At 35.3% G+C, this 15216-nt stretch overlaps 1 pseudogene; it reads right to left on the reverse strand.

Annotated features, from left to right (window-relative positions):
- Positions 1 to 231: 231 nt before the first annotated feature.
- Positions 232 to 4852, reverse strand: LOC148198366 (uncharacterized; annotated as a pseudogene).
- Positions 4853 to 15216: the final 10364 nt, after the last annotated feature.

Genomic DNA, 15216 nt, shown 5'->3' on the forward strand with positions numbered 1-15216 from the left:
GAACGATACTTGGTTTTACCTAGTTTTATTACTTGGTACGATTCGGTCACACTTGCCGATTGTTAAACAAGTTTGTGGCGTCGTTTTTCGGTGTTCATAAATTTGTCATCACCAAGCGTGAATGCGGAAGCATATACGCTCAGCGTCATTGGAAGGGCGCCAAGGTGTGAGTTCCGATACTAACCAGCGCTCAGCGACACAAAAAGGGCGCTCAGGCGCCAAGGCGAGACTTCAGCGCTGAGGGCCTCCAACGATCCTTCTCTCTAATGATTTTCCAGCTTTTCCTGAGTTCCAACTCCTTAATACTTCAACTCTTCTTCCAAACCATCCTACTTCCTGTTAAAACAAAGAAAACCAAGCGTAAAACCAATAATTCCACCTTCAATACTCTTATTCTCATAACTAAAGCAAAAACATGATTTCAAGCTAGTTTTTAAGTCATAAAGGGTGGTTTTAGTATCAAAGTTAAGTATCAAATAACGATATTTTCAACCGTTATCATTTACCTAATGTGTGACATGCTGGAGGCAAGTATGTCTGCTTACCATGTGATATTAGAGCTAATTGTTCTCGTATACCCATTTCAACTAGGTTTAAGCGAGCATTCAGTCCATCTTTCATTTTTCCTTGAATATTGAGGAGTGTTCCGATAATACTGTCACAAAATATTTTCTCTAATGCATAACATCTAAACAATGTCAGACATTAAGCACCCTCAAATATGGGAGATCAAAGAAAATTGACCTTTTCTTCCATATGTTGCTTGAAGTGCCTCTTTTTTTGTGTCTTTCCAAGAACAATCCCAATGTCCTTCACACACTCATATACTTGTGATCCACTGAAATCCATTGGAGCTAATTCATTTTCTTGACACCCATTAAATGCTTTCTTTAATTTATGATATGGATGGTTTGTACCAAGAAACCTTCAATGTCCAAAGTATATTATTTTCCTTCCATGCTGTAATTGATGATGACATGTGCCTTCTTCACATATAAGGCATGCTTTATGACCCTTAGTGCTATAGTCGCTTAAAATTACCATAAGCTGGAAAGTCGTTGATTGTACAAAATACCATGGCATGCAACTTGAATGAATCACCAGTGTACCCATCAAACATATATCAACACCTTCTTCCCATAACACCTTTAAATCTTCAACTAATGCGGCTAAATAAACATCAATGTTGTTTCCTGATTGTCTTGGACCCGAGATCATCAAGGATAACATCACATATTTGTGTTTCATGCACAACCATGGAGGTAAATTGTAAATCACTAACATCACAGGCCACGAGCTATGTTTACTGCTCAAGTTGCCATATGGATTCATTCCATCTATAGCAAGTCCAAACCTAATGTTTCTTGAATCTTTACAGAAATTAGGGAACATGGAATCAATATTCTTCCACTACATTGCATCTGTTGGATGCCTCAAATTCCCATCTTTTATACGTCCATCTGCATGCCATCTTATGAGTTTTGCATAGTTTGGGTTACTAAACAAACGTTTCAACCGTGGAACAAGAGAAAGATACCATAAGACTTTTGCAGGAGGACTTCTTACTATCACATTCAGACTCACCCTCTTTTTGTTTGTATCGTGATACCCCACATTGTGGACATTGATGTAACTTGGCAAACTCGCTCATGTACAAAATACAATCATTTGGGTATGCATGAATTTTTTTATACTCCATACCCATGGGACACAATATCTTCTTCACATCATAATTGCATGTTGGCAATGTGTTACCTTCAGGAAGCATGTCACTCAACAACTCAAGCAACTTTGTGAAGTTTTTATCAGTCCACCCATTTCTTGCCTTCACATTGAACAATTTTAACACAGCTGACAATCGAGTATACTTAGTGCATTCTGGATATAAAGGTTTTTCTGCGTCACAGCACAAGTTGTCATACACATGAGCATGTTGAAAGGAATCATGTTGGACATCATGTATCATGTCCACTATCCGATCACCCATCTCTAAATCAACTTCTTCTACTTCTACTTGAGAGTCACTTACACTTGGCATGTTTATTAATTCACCATGCCATGTCCACTTTGTGAAGCTCTTTAGGAATCCATCGTATAGAACATGCTCTCGAATAACTTTAGTTGGTAGTTTTCTCTCATTCACACAATTAACACACGGACAATAAAATCTCCTATTATTGTCTGGAACATTCATCTTTGCAAATTCAAGAAATTGTTCTACTCCACTCTCATATTCATTTGTTGTGCATATCAAATTTATCTAACTCCGATCCATTATTATCTGTAAAAGCAACCACCTTTACAATAGTCAAAAGTAGAAATACGACTTTTACAACATGAGCAAGAGAAGTGGGAGTTTTTGATTGGGAAGAGTTATCCCATATAATAAAAGGGTGTTAATTGTTAACAACATTCTACAAGTCTAAAATATAAGTTCTCCATGTAAGTGTTAAAAATCTGGACAATATACAACACTGTTGGATTTGGTACATTAGACAAGAATATCTTTGTAAGTAATAAATTTCTATGTGCTTTTGTACAGTTAGAAGTCTCTAACAGTATATTCAACAATATTGAATATTCAAAGGAAAATAAACAATATTCAACAATATTTTGTTGATTTAAAATTGTGGGGGAACTTTGTAAAGTCATTGCATCTTTTTTATTTTATCATTTTATTTCTAAATAACATATTATAACACAAAAATAAATCATTTTCGCATTCAATATGTGGGGAGCTTTGTAAAATCAAATTTCCCTACTTTTAAAAATTTGTGTGGACTATACTTTTAAAAGTATGTTTGGACTGTGCTATTAAAAAATGTCCACATCTTTGAACAATCGGCTTTTAGTTGACTTGGTTTAAGTCATTCAAATTAGAAGTATATGGGTTTTTCTTCTAGTAGAACAAAAAAGATATTTAAACCTTAGCTGAATTTATTTTAAGCAGTTTGTCGAGCTGCACTCACTTTGTTTGAGTCATTTTCTGGTTTTTAATCTTGTTTAGCATTAGTTCATTGTTGAAGTTCTTGTCAATTTGTGCTAAAGTCATTGCAAACCTTTCCTTCACATTCCAAATTGCAGAACTAGCTTGTTTAAATGCTTGTTACTCAGTATATTGGTCAGAAACAAATTTAAGCTATGTGAGTTGATCAAACTAGGAAAAGGCAAAGCTGAAAAAAGAACTACACATGTGATTTGGAGAAAAAGCCTATAAACTGTTGAAATCTGACCTTGTTTGGTTGTAAAAAGTGTAATTAAACTTGCTTGGATGGTTTTTATGATCTAAATGTGCATAGAATTGAATTTATGCAAAATAGCTACTGCACTAAATCATGATAGCTTGTTTTTAACTTGAAATCAACAAGGTTGATTCTATTTATGCAGTCCTTTGCTTAATTAGTTTTCTTTGTTTCTTTAATTCATTCTAGAGCATTTTATAGGTTCCACTTGTGTGCCTACTTGTTTTAGAACCTTTGTTTCTTGTTTGTTTCAACTTTTGGCCCTCTAAGTGCCAATTTATTTGCTAAAATTGGTGTTGTCAAATGCTATTTTTTGGTGCTATTTTGGAATCCTTTTTGGTGCTAACCAAGTAGTAAAATGTGATGCTATGAAGTTCTTATGATGCAGAATTTGTGATTTGGAGTAGGAGCAGAATTTTTGATACCTATTCCAACTAAGGTTAGGCAGTGGAGTAGGAGCAGAATTTGTGATTTGGAGAGGCTGTCATAGTAGGGAAACATCATTTTCCAATAACTGATTTCTGAATCGTGCACGTATAACCGCATTGGTCGAACCTGATGGTGATGGAGATGAATTACAAGCAACAATACAAGGTGATGAAGAACAAGAAGAAGGGGAAGAAGAAGAAGAAGACGAACAAGAAGATGATGATGATGATGATGACGACGACGAAGAAGAAGACGAAGATGATGATGATAAAGACGATGATGAAGAAGAAGATGAAGATGACGATCATGATGACGACGATTGAATGTTGGACATCCATTGTAGCAAATTGAACTGTCATTTCAATACAGTTATCTAAAATACCATGTTAAAAGTTGTATGCAATTATTTATACATTTACTTTAAAAAGCATTGATCCTTCGTTAATCATTTCTATTTTTTCGCTTTATTTGTAACCATTTCAATGCAGTAATGACAGGACAAGGTTCAGAACGTCCTGATAAAGGAAAGGAGGTAGCAAGGCCTAGAAAGAGGCAACGACAGGCACCAAAGTATGTACTTAGGGTGCCTGCTAGACTACCTACCACTACTGCCGGCACTACATCATCTGTGGGGCCTCCTCTTACCCCTACAGTACAGCCTCCTACACCTGCAGTAGACCCTACTCCTACCCCTGCTGCAGTACACCCTACTCCTACCCCTGCTGCAGTACACCCTTCTACTACCTCTGCTGCAGTACACCCTTCTACTACCCCTGCAACAGACCCTCTTCCTCCTCCTGTAATTATAACCCCCACTCCTCCCCCTATGGTTATAACCCCCACTCCTGTCCCTGACCCTACTTCTATACTTTCCTCATCTGTTATACCGCCTTCTGACACTGTCACACCATCTTCTGATCAAGATTCAAGTGGTGATGGTGAAGGTCTTGACCCCCCCCCCCTCCATGATCGACCATGGATTGAGTCGTATGGTAAAGGGTAAGTTTTTAATCTCTTGATATAATTTGATGTTTAAACCCTATTGTAATTCAAATGACTTTTATCCTATAGGTTTATTCCATCTAGGGTTGCTTCCCAGGCCATCACACATTCAATTAAGCAACAATTTCTAAGTCCATGGCCTACTTGGGGAGCAATTCCTGATGACAACAGAAAGGCATTCTGGGAGCGCTTTCAGGTGAACAATCTATTTAACTAATTGTCCCTCTTATTTGAGTATGTTCTGTAATCAATGTTTGTTCTCTTTAATGTTACAGATGAAGGTGCAGTGGAAACCTGAACATGAAAGTCACATACACAGAAATTTCCACATGAAAGCATCTCATCGACTGTCAGAGATGTTTAGGGATGCCCGCAATGCAGGACAGTGCCCTTACTGGCTGGGTGAACAAATTTGGAACTCTTTACTGGCTCATTGGAATACGGTAGAGTTTCGCAATAAATGTGCCAAAGCCCAGAGGAACAGAGCGTCTGAAAGGGGTGGCACCCTGCATACTGGTGGGTCGATCACCATTCATGAGCATGCCATTCGTATGGTATAATCTCATTACATAACTTTTTCTTTCATACATAAGTTATGTATATTCTATTTCATATGTACGCTTGTAATTCTTAATTATGTTACAGGCACAGGCTCTAGGACGGGCGGTCCATGTTGATGAGGTCTTTGCACAGACTCATGTTCGGAAGGGAACTAATCAATTTGTTGATGAAAGATCTCGGAAGACTCATGTAAGCAAATAACACTATTACTATTACTAATTTTTCATTTATGTTATACTATCGTTCCCTGACATTGCTTTTAATGTTTAAACAGGAAGACTTTTCTACGAGACTTTCACAGGTTAGATCTGAACATGAGTCAGCTCCTACACCGGATGATGCCAGTAATGCAGATGATGACATTCGTAGGACATAGTGCTGGATCGACATCGTTGGTGGGAAGAAAAAAATACGAGTGTATGGTGCGGGACAGCTTGCTGCAAACTATACAGCATCCAGAGGAGGTACTCTGAAGCACCAGCCTTCTTCTTCCACCAGTACTCCTGACGAGGTCATTCTTCGCCTCACGCAGGAACTCCGGCAACGTGACCAGGAGATCACTGATCTCAGAGCAGAGTTTACAAACTTTAAGGCCCTGATCATGAGAGTCTTGCCTGAAACCTCACAGGACGTACAAAATATCCCTCCGACCCAGCCACGACCCTCCTCTTCACCTGCTGCCACTCAGCAGCCCACATCAGTCCAACCCTCATCAGTCCAACCCTCATCAGTCCAACGCACACCAGTCCAACCATCAGTACAGGAGCAGGATGATGAAGATCATTCTGATGATAGTTATGTACATTATTAGTTTCATTTTCTTATTACTTGTTACACAAACATTTGGATATTAGAACATTTTTGACTTGATCTGATTTCAATGTTAGTTAGATCTACTTCCAGACTTTGGATGTTAGAACATCCTTTTGTTACATTATTTTATATTTGCACTATAATTACATTATTTATACATTAATGGATGTTCGTTGGATTAATTGATGTTCAATGGATATTGATAATTGATTGCATCTTTGAGATGCAGATTATGCATGTTTGTATGTGCTTGAAAATTGATATGTAGGTCTGTTTGTAATTGAAATTTGATATACAGGTCTGGGTTGAACAAGAAATACCATTTCTCTGAAACCTTCTCTGCAATTTACCGAAGGCTTTTGCCCTTCGGTAAATGCCCACAGTAGGTCATTACCGAAGGCTTCTGCCCTTCGGTAAATACCCTCGTATGGTCATTACCGAAGGCTTTAGCCCTTCGGAAATTACCGAGGGCTTTTGCGCTTCGGTAATTACCGAAGGCTTTTGGCCCTCGGTAATTACCGAAGGGCAAAAGCCCTCGGTAATTGTTAGCGACAAGAGATTTACCGAAGGATTTTTGGCCGTCGATAAGCCTTCGGTAAACACCCTTTATCGACGGCTTATGGCAGTTTCCGAGGGCTTCTGGCCTTCGGTAATGCCCAACTTTTTTGTAGTGGTGATGAGTGTTTTCATATTCTGTTTTGAAAGGATCAAACACAATAAAAGGAACTACAGATTGTGAGTTGCACATCCTCAACCAAACAATAAATAAAACAACGAAACAGATGTTTGCAATAGGATAAATATTTTGCACACAAGCGAAATTGATTGCCTTAACAGAAAATTACACAAAAGGCTTTCGGTTAGAGAAGAATTATCTATATAAACTCTAATTCATAAAATTGTACTCACTTGCGGTAGACCACCTGACGACAACACACCACGGCAAGGGTTTCACCCAGCACATCCAAAAACTTTAACCACGACGAATAACTTCAAACGTTGAACAACAACTTCACCCAACCACCTCGACAACTTCGATAATAGCAACGAACGAGAACAATGGCAGGAGAATGAAGATGAATGAAGGAGAAGGAAAGGAGGGAGAATGAAGGAGAAGGAAGGAGGGAGAATGAAGGAGGGGGAAGGAAGGAGGGAGAACAAATGAGGCAGAACAAGAGAGGGAGAACGAAAAAAATTGCACAGAAGAAGAAGACTTGCGGGAAGGAAAAGAAATTGAATATATAAAGTAATTCATACGTGTTATAATATTTAACCGGTATAGATCAATAATTTATACTTGTTTTATGGTTAACAGGTATAAAATAAAGGACTTTCTATACCTATTCTCATTGAAATCGATATAAAACTATTTGTATTTTTTACAATATTACCACCGTATCACTTTTTATACCTGATTTTATTATAATCGGTGTAGAACAGTTTGTCATATTTACAAAACTGCCACCGCGTCACTTTCTATAGCTGGTGGATACAAGCCCAACGTATATTTGATTATTTTTAGTCGGATTTCAACATATTAGAATCTTTAATTAAAATTCTTATTAATAAAGTGTCTAACACACATCATTTTAGAACACAATTCCATTCAAAGCTCATATTATCCCTTTTAAACAAATCTTAGTTAAATTAATGGATTTAAAAACAATTAAAGTTCAAGAAAGCTAAGATTAGGTCATGTATGAATGCGCTAAAAATGCACTCAGTTCAAAACTTGTGTATTACCTATATTCATACTTGTATCTAGTAAACGTAGAAATTTCCGTTGAACTTGAGATAGATTTGAACAATACCCACGAGATGAGTTTATTTATTATATCTATTGATATATAGGGATGACAACGGAACAATGGTAATTCATTCATGAAATTAAAATTCATCCCATCATCATCCTCGTACTCAACAACTATGAAGATTTTGTCTCGTCTTTATCTCCGTTAAAGAACGAGTATATATCCATATTCATATTCATGTATGTATTTGTGCCTTTATTTCAAATATTAAATAAATAAGTTTAAAAAAAAATCCCAACAAAAAAAAACATGATATTAATAATTATTCAATTTCAAAAAGGTATAAATTTTTCTTTAATATCAAAAATATCAAGAAAAATTATAATTATACAATTTCAAATATGAATATTAAATAACAATGAAATAAATGTAAAAAAATTATAGAATAAATGAGACTAACTAAAGACCAAAGTTAATATAAAGTTTTTATATTACTTAAATGAAAGGTGTTTTAATAATTTAAAATAATTACAAATGTAAAAAAAAAAAACAGAATAAATATATACATATTTATCTTCATTCTTTCTAATTTTAAAAATTAGGTATTATCCATATTCGTACAGTAATTGTCAAAATGAAGAAGAATTTGCGAAATATCCAATAACTGTTATTTTAAAGTTAAGGTTTAAACCGATAGTAGTAATGATAGACATTAATTAACATGTAATTAATGTTGAAATGATTGAGCAATTAAATGCTTAAAATAGTAACGTGCTAACTTGGAAGGATATACATAAATAATTAATTAGTTTTAAGTGTTTGAATTATGTGATAAAAAAAAATTTGAACTATTTCAAGCTTAATATTAGGTCTATATAAGTAATGACATGCAAAGAAAGATCATACAAGTTGATAAGAGTGAAAGCAAAGAAGCATAAATAATAAAAAAAAAAGATGGTGAAGAAGAAGGTTTTGGCTTCAGTGATGTTTGTTATAGTTTATGGTTTGGCCTTAACAAGATTGGGTGAAGGTCAGCTTCCTGACATGTGTTACGAGTATAAACCAATGTATGCTCCATGTGTGCCTTATTTGGCTAATGAAAACACTGGGCCTCCAGATCCAAGATGTTGTGCTGGAGCTTCTCAGCAGTTTAAAAAGGCAATCAATCCTCCAGGCAGAAAAAAATTTTGTGCTTGTATGTTTGACAGTTTGCTAAATTTAGGGTTTTATCCTAAAAAATGGATACAGCTCCCAGGAGCATGCAGGTTTTCGATTTCATTTTCTATTGAAAAGTGTGTAACTGGTGTAGGTAGTTATTCAACCGCTAAAACCACACATTCACGACAGTTGAATAATGCATAAGTTTTGATGTATGTAAAAAATAAATAAATACTGAGAAATTTGATGTATTTGCAATGATTATTGTTGGTGATGACATCTGCATAAGTATTTATTTATGGATCTTATGGATAGTTCTGTAATGAAACTAATAATCTCTTGCAAAAAGATAATAATAAAACAACGAATTAATATTCATTTTAATGATTCATAGAAGGTTATAAGTACTTGAAGCATATTTGTGGCCATGACGGCTTGCTTGTTCCTCAAATGTATTAGAGATAAAAGATTTTGCCTGTCGATCATGGATAGATAGACAATAAAATATATTCTTTCGTTTAAATTAATAATAAATTGAAACTATTGTCGTTGCACTGTCTTACAACAGTAAATATTTGCTTGACTAATGCAGAACAAATTGTGCTAATACAAATATAATTGGCTATTGAGTACAGGTAAAACATGCCATCATTCAATTATAACCATTAAATATATATTGAAATAATTGGCTGGAATCCTTTTTTAAAATTTATTGAAATAAGTAAATTTTTTGAAAATTAAGTAAATGGATAAGTCGTCTTTTAAAAATCGAGCTTTAAAATTGCAGGTATAATTTTTTTAACACCCTAAAGCGAAATATAGAATATATAACATCGTTCAATAGCAGACGTATACTGTCACGTCTCATTTATTACTGTGATGAGTCACCACTGTGCTTCCATAAATGCACCCATGTCCCACGTGCATGCCATTAAAACGCACTCACGTTCCCTGATCCCTCTCTGCCATGTGTCAAATTGGAAGGTTCTGAACTCAAGTCTGGAAGCCAGGTGTCAGCGCATGAGGGAACGTCCGTTTGACTTGGGAAGAGAATTAAAACTTTTCTGCAACACTCTTCCCCTTCTCTGCGTGCACTTTCATCTTCCTCAGAAATTCAGAACCTCCATTTTCTCCTCCTTCTCTCTAGAACCCCCTTCTTCTCTCTTCGGTAACTTACCACTCTTTTACTCCGTTCACGTTTCAGCACCGTAGAAACGTCCCCTGCACCGTGAACTCCATATTGGACCGAACAACTTCCGGTTCTGGTAAGTTTACACTTGGACGCTCTTTTCTGGAATCCTGCAAACCAGTTCCGTTTGCATGCATGGGTTTAAACCGAGCTCTTTATGTTTCTTTTAGTTTTAGTAGAAGAGTTCAAGAGAAAAGTTGATAGAACCATATTTGGACAAGCCAAGACCACTCGTTTTAGAACGATCACTACTAATTCGGGTAAGGGAAGCTTATTAAGTTTAATTCTTGTAAGTTACTGTGATGTATGAATGTAATAGGAATTACATGTTTTGTATGAGCGTTCTGAAAATATGTATGCAGCATGATGTTTGATATTTGATTTTTGAAAGTATATGAGTATGATCTGAATTGATGCATGGAAATGATGAAATATGCTATGGTTTGATTAAATTGAAAATGAGCTGTATGATGAGATGATGTATGAGGAGTATGATTTGTACTATGATATGAGTGATTTAATGTATGAAAGTATACTGAAAAATATGGTTACTGTATGTTGAATTTGAACATGAAAATCTTATGAAAATGAATGTTCGTTATCGAAACGGTCTTTAACCGTTCGGTATTCGTAGTAAATTCTTTGAAGTAGTCGAACCCTTTCATTTGGAAAGGATTATCCTTGAGGACGAACGCCCTCTTATATATAGTTTACGTTTGAGCGTTCGGCCAGACGTAAACATCATGAGTGTTGTATGAGAATTTGAGAAGCCTGAAAATATCCCTTTGAACTATTAGTCAAATTTTTAAAACTTAAACTTTAAGTATCTCATCTTATATAAATCCCAATTTTCTATGATTTTGAATCAACGAATAGCCTCGACCTAAAAGCGTACGTCCTAAGTGGCGCTCGGTCTTATACCGAACGCTCGTCCCAAAGCGTAAGTATAAGTAGCGTTTAGTCTTGCACTGAACGTTCGTTCCTTCCGGTATTTTTAACGAACAGAAATAGCGTTCGTCCTAATTTTCATAGCGTTCGTCCTAACTTTCAGTAAAATTGTGTACCGCATTCGGTCAGTTAATGACAGGCGCTTATTCCAACTAAATTGTACTTAGTACATTTAGTACTCGTATTTTATCTTCATTCAAATGAATCTGAAATCTTGTCAAGTGAATTAGTCTAAGTATAATTTGAATTGTTCTAGGATCAGTTCATTTAACTGATTCAAACTTTTAATAACGTTCGTCATGAAAGAAGAGTCAGCTTTATTCCTTCAGAAAAGAAGTCCTTTCGGTCTCGCTCTTGACGTTCGTCCTCGTTTTGAAGAGGATTGAACGTTCGTCTTTTTATGCGAGTGGGTCATAGAATGAAAATGTATTTAAGAGGAAGAATTAAGATGTGCGAACACTATAAGAGTTGAATTTGTGATTGTGGTTTTTGAACGAGCGTTCCAGGGTGGAACGACTCTTGAATGGAAATTGAGATTTGTAAGTATGAACGTGGTAAGCTTAGATGGTGGTTCATCCTGATATTCCGTGAGTGCTCGTTCTCAAGTAGAGAGGAGTAGGTCATGCGTGGGAATGGCAGGAGGTCTAGTCCATAACTGTAACTTGGACAGAACAGACTAACCTCAGGTGGCTACTGATGAGTATTCCAGTTACCCCACCTGAGTGCACGGACGCCTTAGCTACACAGGATTCATACAGTCCGGACGGTCGGTCTAGTATCAGGATTTGGATGGAATTTATGTATAAATTGAATGTATATGTTGTGAGTTTACTTGCTGAATTTGATAAGTGTGAAATATATGTTTGACTTGAATTAAATTCAATAAGCTTACCCTTGCATTTTCCATTGTGTTGTCTGTATATGTATATCTGTCATGTCCTTGCAATGATCATCCGCGTGGATGTGAGCAGAGGGAGATGCTTCTCTGGAGCAAGCGCTTGAAGAAGAAATCATAACTGAAGAAAATCTCGTAGACGTGGAAGTGAAGGCCGAACAGTAGGTCGTTCGGTTTTTAGTTAGTGTAATTAGAATAGTGGGCCGCTGGAGGGCGAGCGCCCTTTTGTTGATTGTAAATACTTGGACGTTCGGCATTTTATTTTGTAAACCGTTCGTCCTTATTGTTTTGTAAACGCTCGTAACTTATGAATGCATTTAAGGCCGTTCGGCTATTCTCGAATTTAATCCTTGTTATTTTAAGACTGTTTTGCCATATTGATAAATGTGATTATTCTAAGTATATAGTTGATGACTGTATAATTTTGGGATGTTACATATACACAACATATAAAATATTTCAAAATATCAGTAAACATAAACGTTTCTATATATATATATATATACATATATATATATATATATACATATATATATATATATATACATATATATATATATATACATATATATATATATATATACATATATATATATATATATATACATATATATATATATATATATATACATATATATATATATATATACATATATATATATATATATACATATATATATATATATATATACATATATATATATATATATATATATATATATTATGCTTGCAAGCTGTTCAAATTAGTCACAATGGATTTTACTTCATGGATGACGATGATAAATGAGTAATACGAATTCATTTACCATTCATACTAATATTTAGGGATGACAATAGGACATGACTATTCAATTTCTGAAATAAAAATTAATCGTATTCTCATCCTCTTATTAAATAAATAAGAAATTTTTATCTCATTTTCACCACCATAAGAAACAAGTATACTCATACTCATAATAACATATTCATCTTCCCTTCACTATATCCAAATCAATTAAATAATTTTAAATTATATAAACAATTATGTTAATAGACATTAATTAACATATGTAAGAATAGACATTAAATAAAATATAATTAATGCTAAAACATTAATTACCATATGATTAATGTTGAAATATTAATTAACATGTGAGTAATGATGAAAGATTAATTAACATATTATTATGGTTGAAACATTAATTAACATACGATTATGGTTGAAACATTAATTAACGTATGATTAATGTTGAAACCAACACTCTCGAATTAAATGTTCAAAATAGTATTGTACTTACATGGAAGGAAGTACATAAATCATTAATTAATTTCAAGTGTTTTAATATAATATATGATGAGATTGCTTTTCTTGTTTTAGATCACTTTTAAATTTTATTGACGTCAGTAAACTATCAGAATTTTTTTCCAATCTAGGCTATTTTACTATTCAAGTGCATTTTAATTTTGATTTTTTTATATTTTTATTTATATTTGTATTTTCTTTTTCTTTTTCTTTTTACTTTTTTATTTTTTTGAATATTTGTAAGGACCTGAAAAATGGGCCAAGAGCAGTTGGACCTTATGTTGAGGCAGCCAAACCCGTAAAACTAAGGACATCATGACCTTAGAAGGGACCTTTCAAAATCTGAGTTCATTAACCAACTTTCCCTTCTCTCTCTAGAACTCTTATTTTCCCTAACCTTGTTCTGTCTTCTCTCTACCATTCCTTCACATTCAGTCATTGCATGTTAGATTAGGTGGTGCTCAAGTGACCGCGACACAGTGAGCTTCGCAACCATCCGATTAGATTTTCCTTCTTCTGCGGGCTTCGGTGGGGTCCTTTTTGTGTGAGGCACTATTAGAGATTCTAGTGGGCTGTACTGCTCAACTCCAAGGTAAGGGGACCTAGATATTGTTTTCAATTTGCTTGCAGTATTTGTATGTATGTTAAATTCCTTAATGAGTGTGCTATTTGGTTTGCTTGTTTAAGCTCTAAAGTAAGTGAAATTATGGTGTTTTAGGTCACTTTGAGAAGAAGTGAGGTAGTGATTTTGGGCATTTGAGGTCTAAAGCGCAACTAGGCTATTGGGGCAGTCTTAGCAAGTGGATTGTGACTTCTTTGAGTCACTAAATTGATCAAAATAGGTGCAAAGCAGTAGGATTGGGTTTTGGATCCCTAAGTTGGGAAAATTGGTGTTTTAGAGTTGAAATTGAGTCTTAATCACTTTATAATGGTAGTAGGAATGTTCAGAATCATTTAGATGAGTTTAATTAAGTACAAAACTAGAATTAAGGGTGTTAAAAGTTAGTAAAAATGGTAGGGAATGGTTATGTTAGGTGTTGTTCATAATTTTGTAGTTTCCGCAGAATTATGCAATTTGGCCGAGAGTGAACTTATAATCGTTTGGTCATGCGTTGTTGAGCGTTCGCTTTTAACGTTCGGTTGTAGTAGCATTCGGCTTTAGTGCTCGGTCTTAAGTAGAGTTTAGCCTTAGTGCTCGGTCATAAGTAGAGTTCGACCTTAGTGCTCGTTCTTATGTAGCGTTCGGTCTTAGTGCTCGGTCTCAGGTAGCGTTCGGTCTCTTAGGTAGCGTTCGGTCTTAGGTAGCGTTCAGTCTTGATAGTGCTCGGTCTCAGGTAGCGTTCGGTCTCTTAGGTAGCGTTCGGTCTTAGGTAGCGTTCGGTCTTGATAGTGCTCGGTCTCAGGTAGCGTTCGGTCTCTTAGGAAGCGTTCGGTCTTAGGTAGCGTTTAGTCTTGATAGTGCTCGGTCTCAGGTAGCGTTCGGTCTCTTAGGTAGCGTTCGGTCTTAGGTACCGTTCAGTCTTGATAGTGCTCGGTCTCAGGTAGCGTTAGGTCTCTTAGGTAGCGTTCGGTCTCTTAGGTAGCGTTCAGTCTTGATAGTGCTCAGTCTCAGGTAGCGTTCGGTCTCTTACACTACAAGAAAAATGAGCATTACCTACTGATATTTACATACGGATTTTGATCCGTATGTAATATAAGTATTACATACAGATTTTATATACGGATCACAAAAAAGAAGTTAAATACTGATTTTATATACGGATTTTTTTTATGTATATAAAATATGTAATGTTGACGCGTAAGACGGAAAGATTGATTACCTGAAGATATAATCCATGTGTAACCATTTAAAATTGGCATGTAATCTGATATACATTACCTTCTAATATTACTTATGGAATTTTAAAATGAATTATTACAAATTAATAAAAAGTAAAACTAAAAGG

Source organism: Vigna umbellata, chromosome 5 (genome assembly GCF_029865625.1).
Source record: "Vigna umbellata cultivar VRB3 chromosome 5, Vumbellata_1.0, whole genome shotgun sequence".
Lineage (NCBI taxonomy): Eukaryota > Viridiplantae > Streptophyta > Magnoliopsida > Fabales > Fabaceae > Vigna > Vigna umbellata.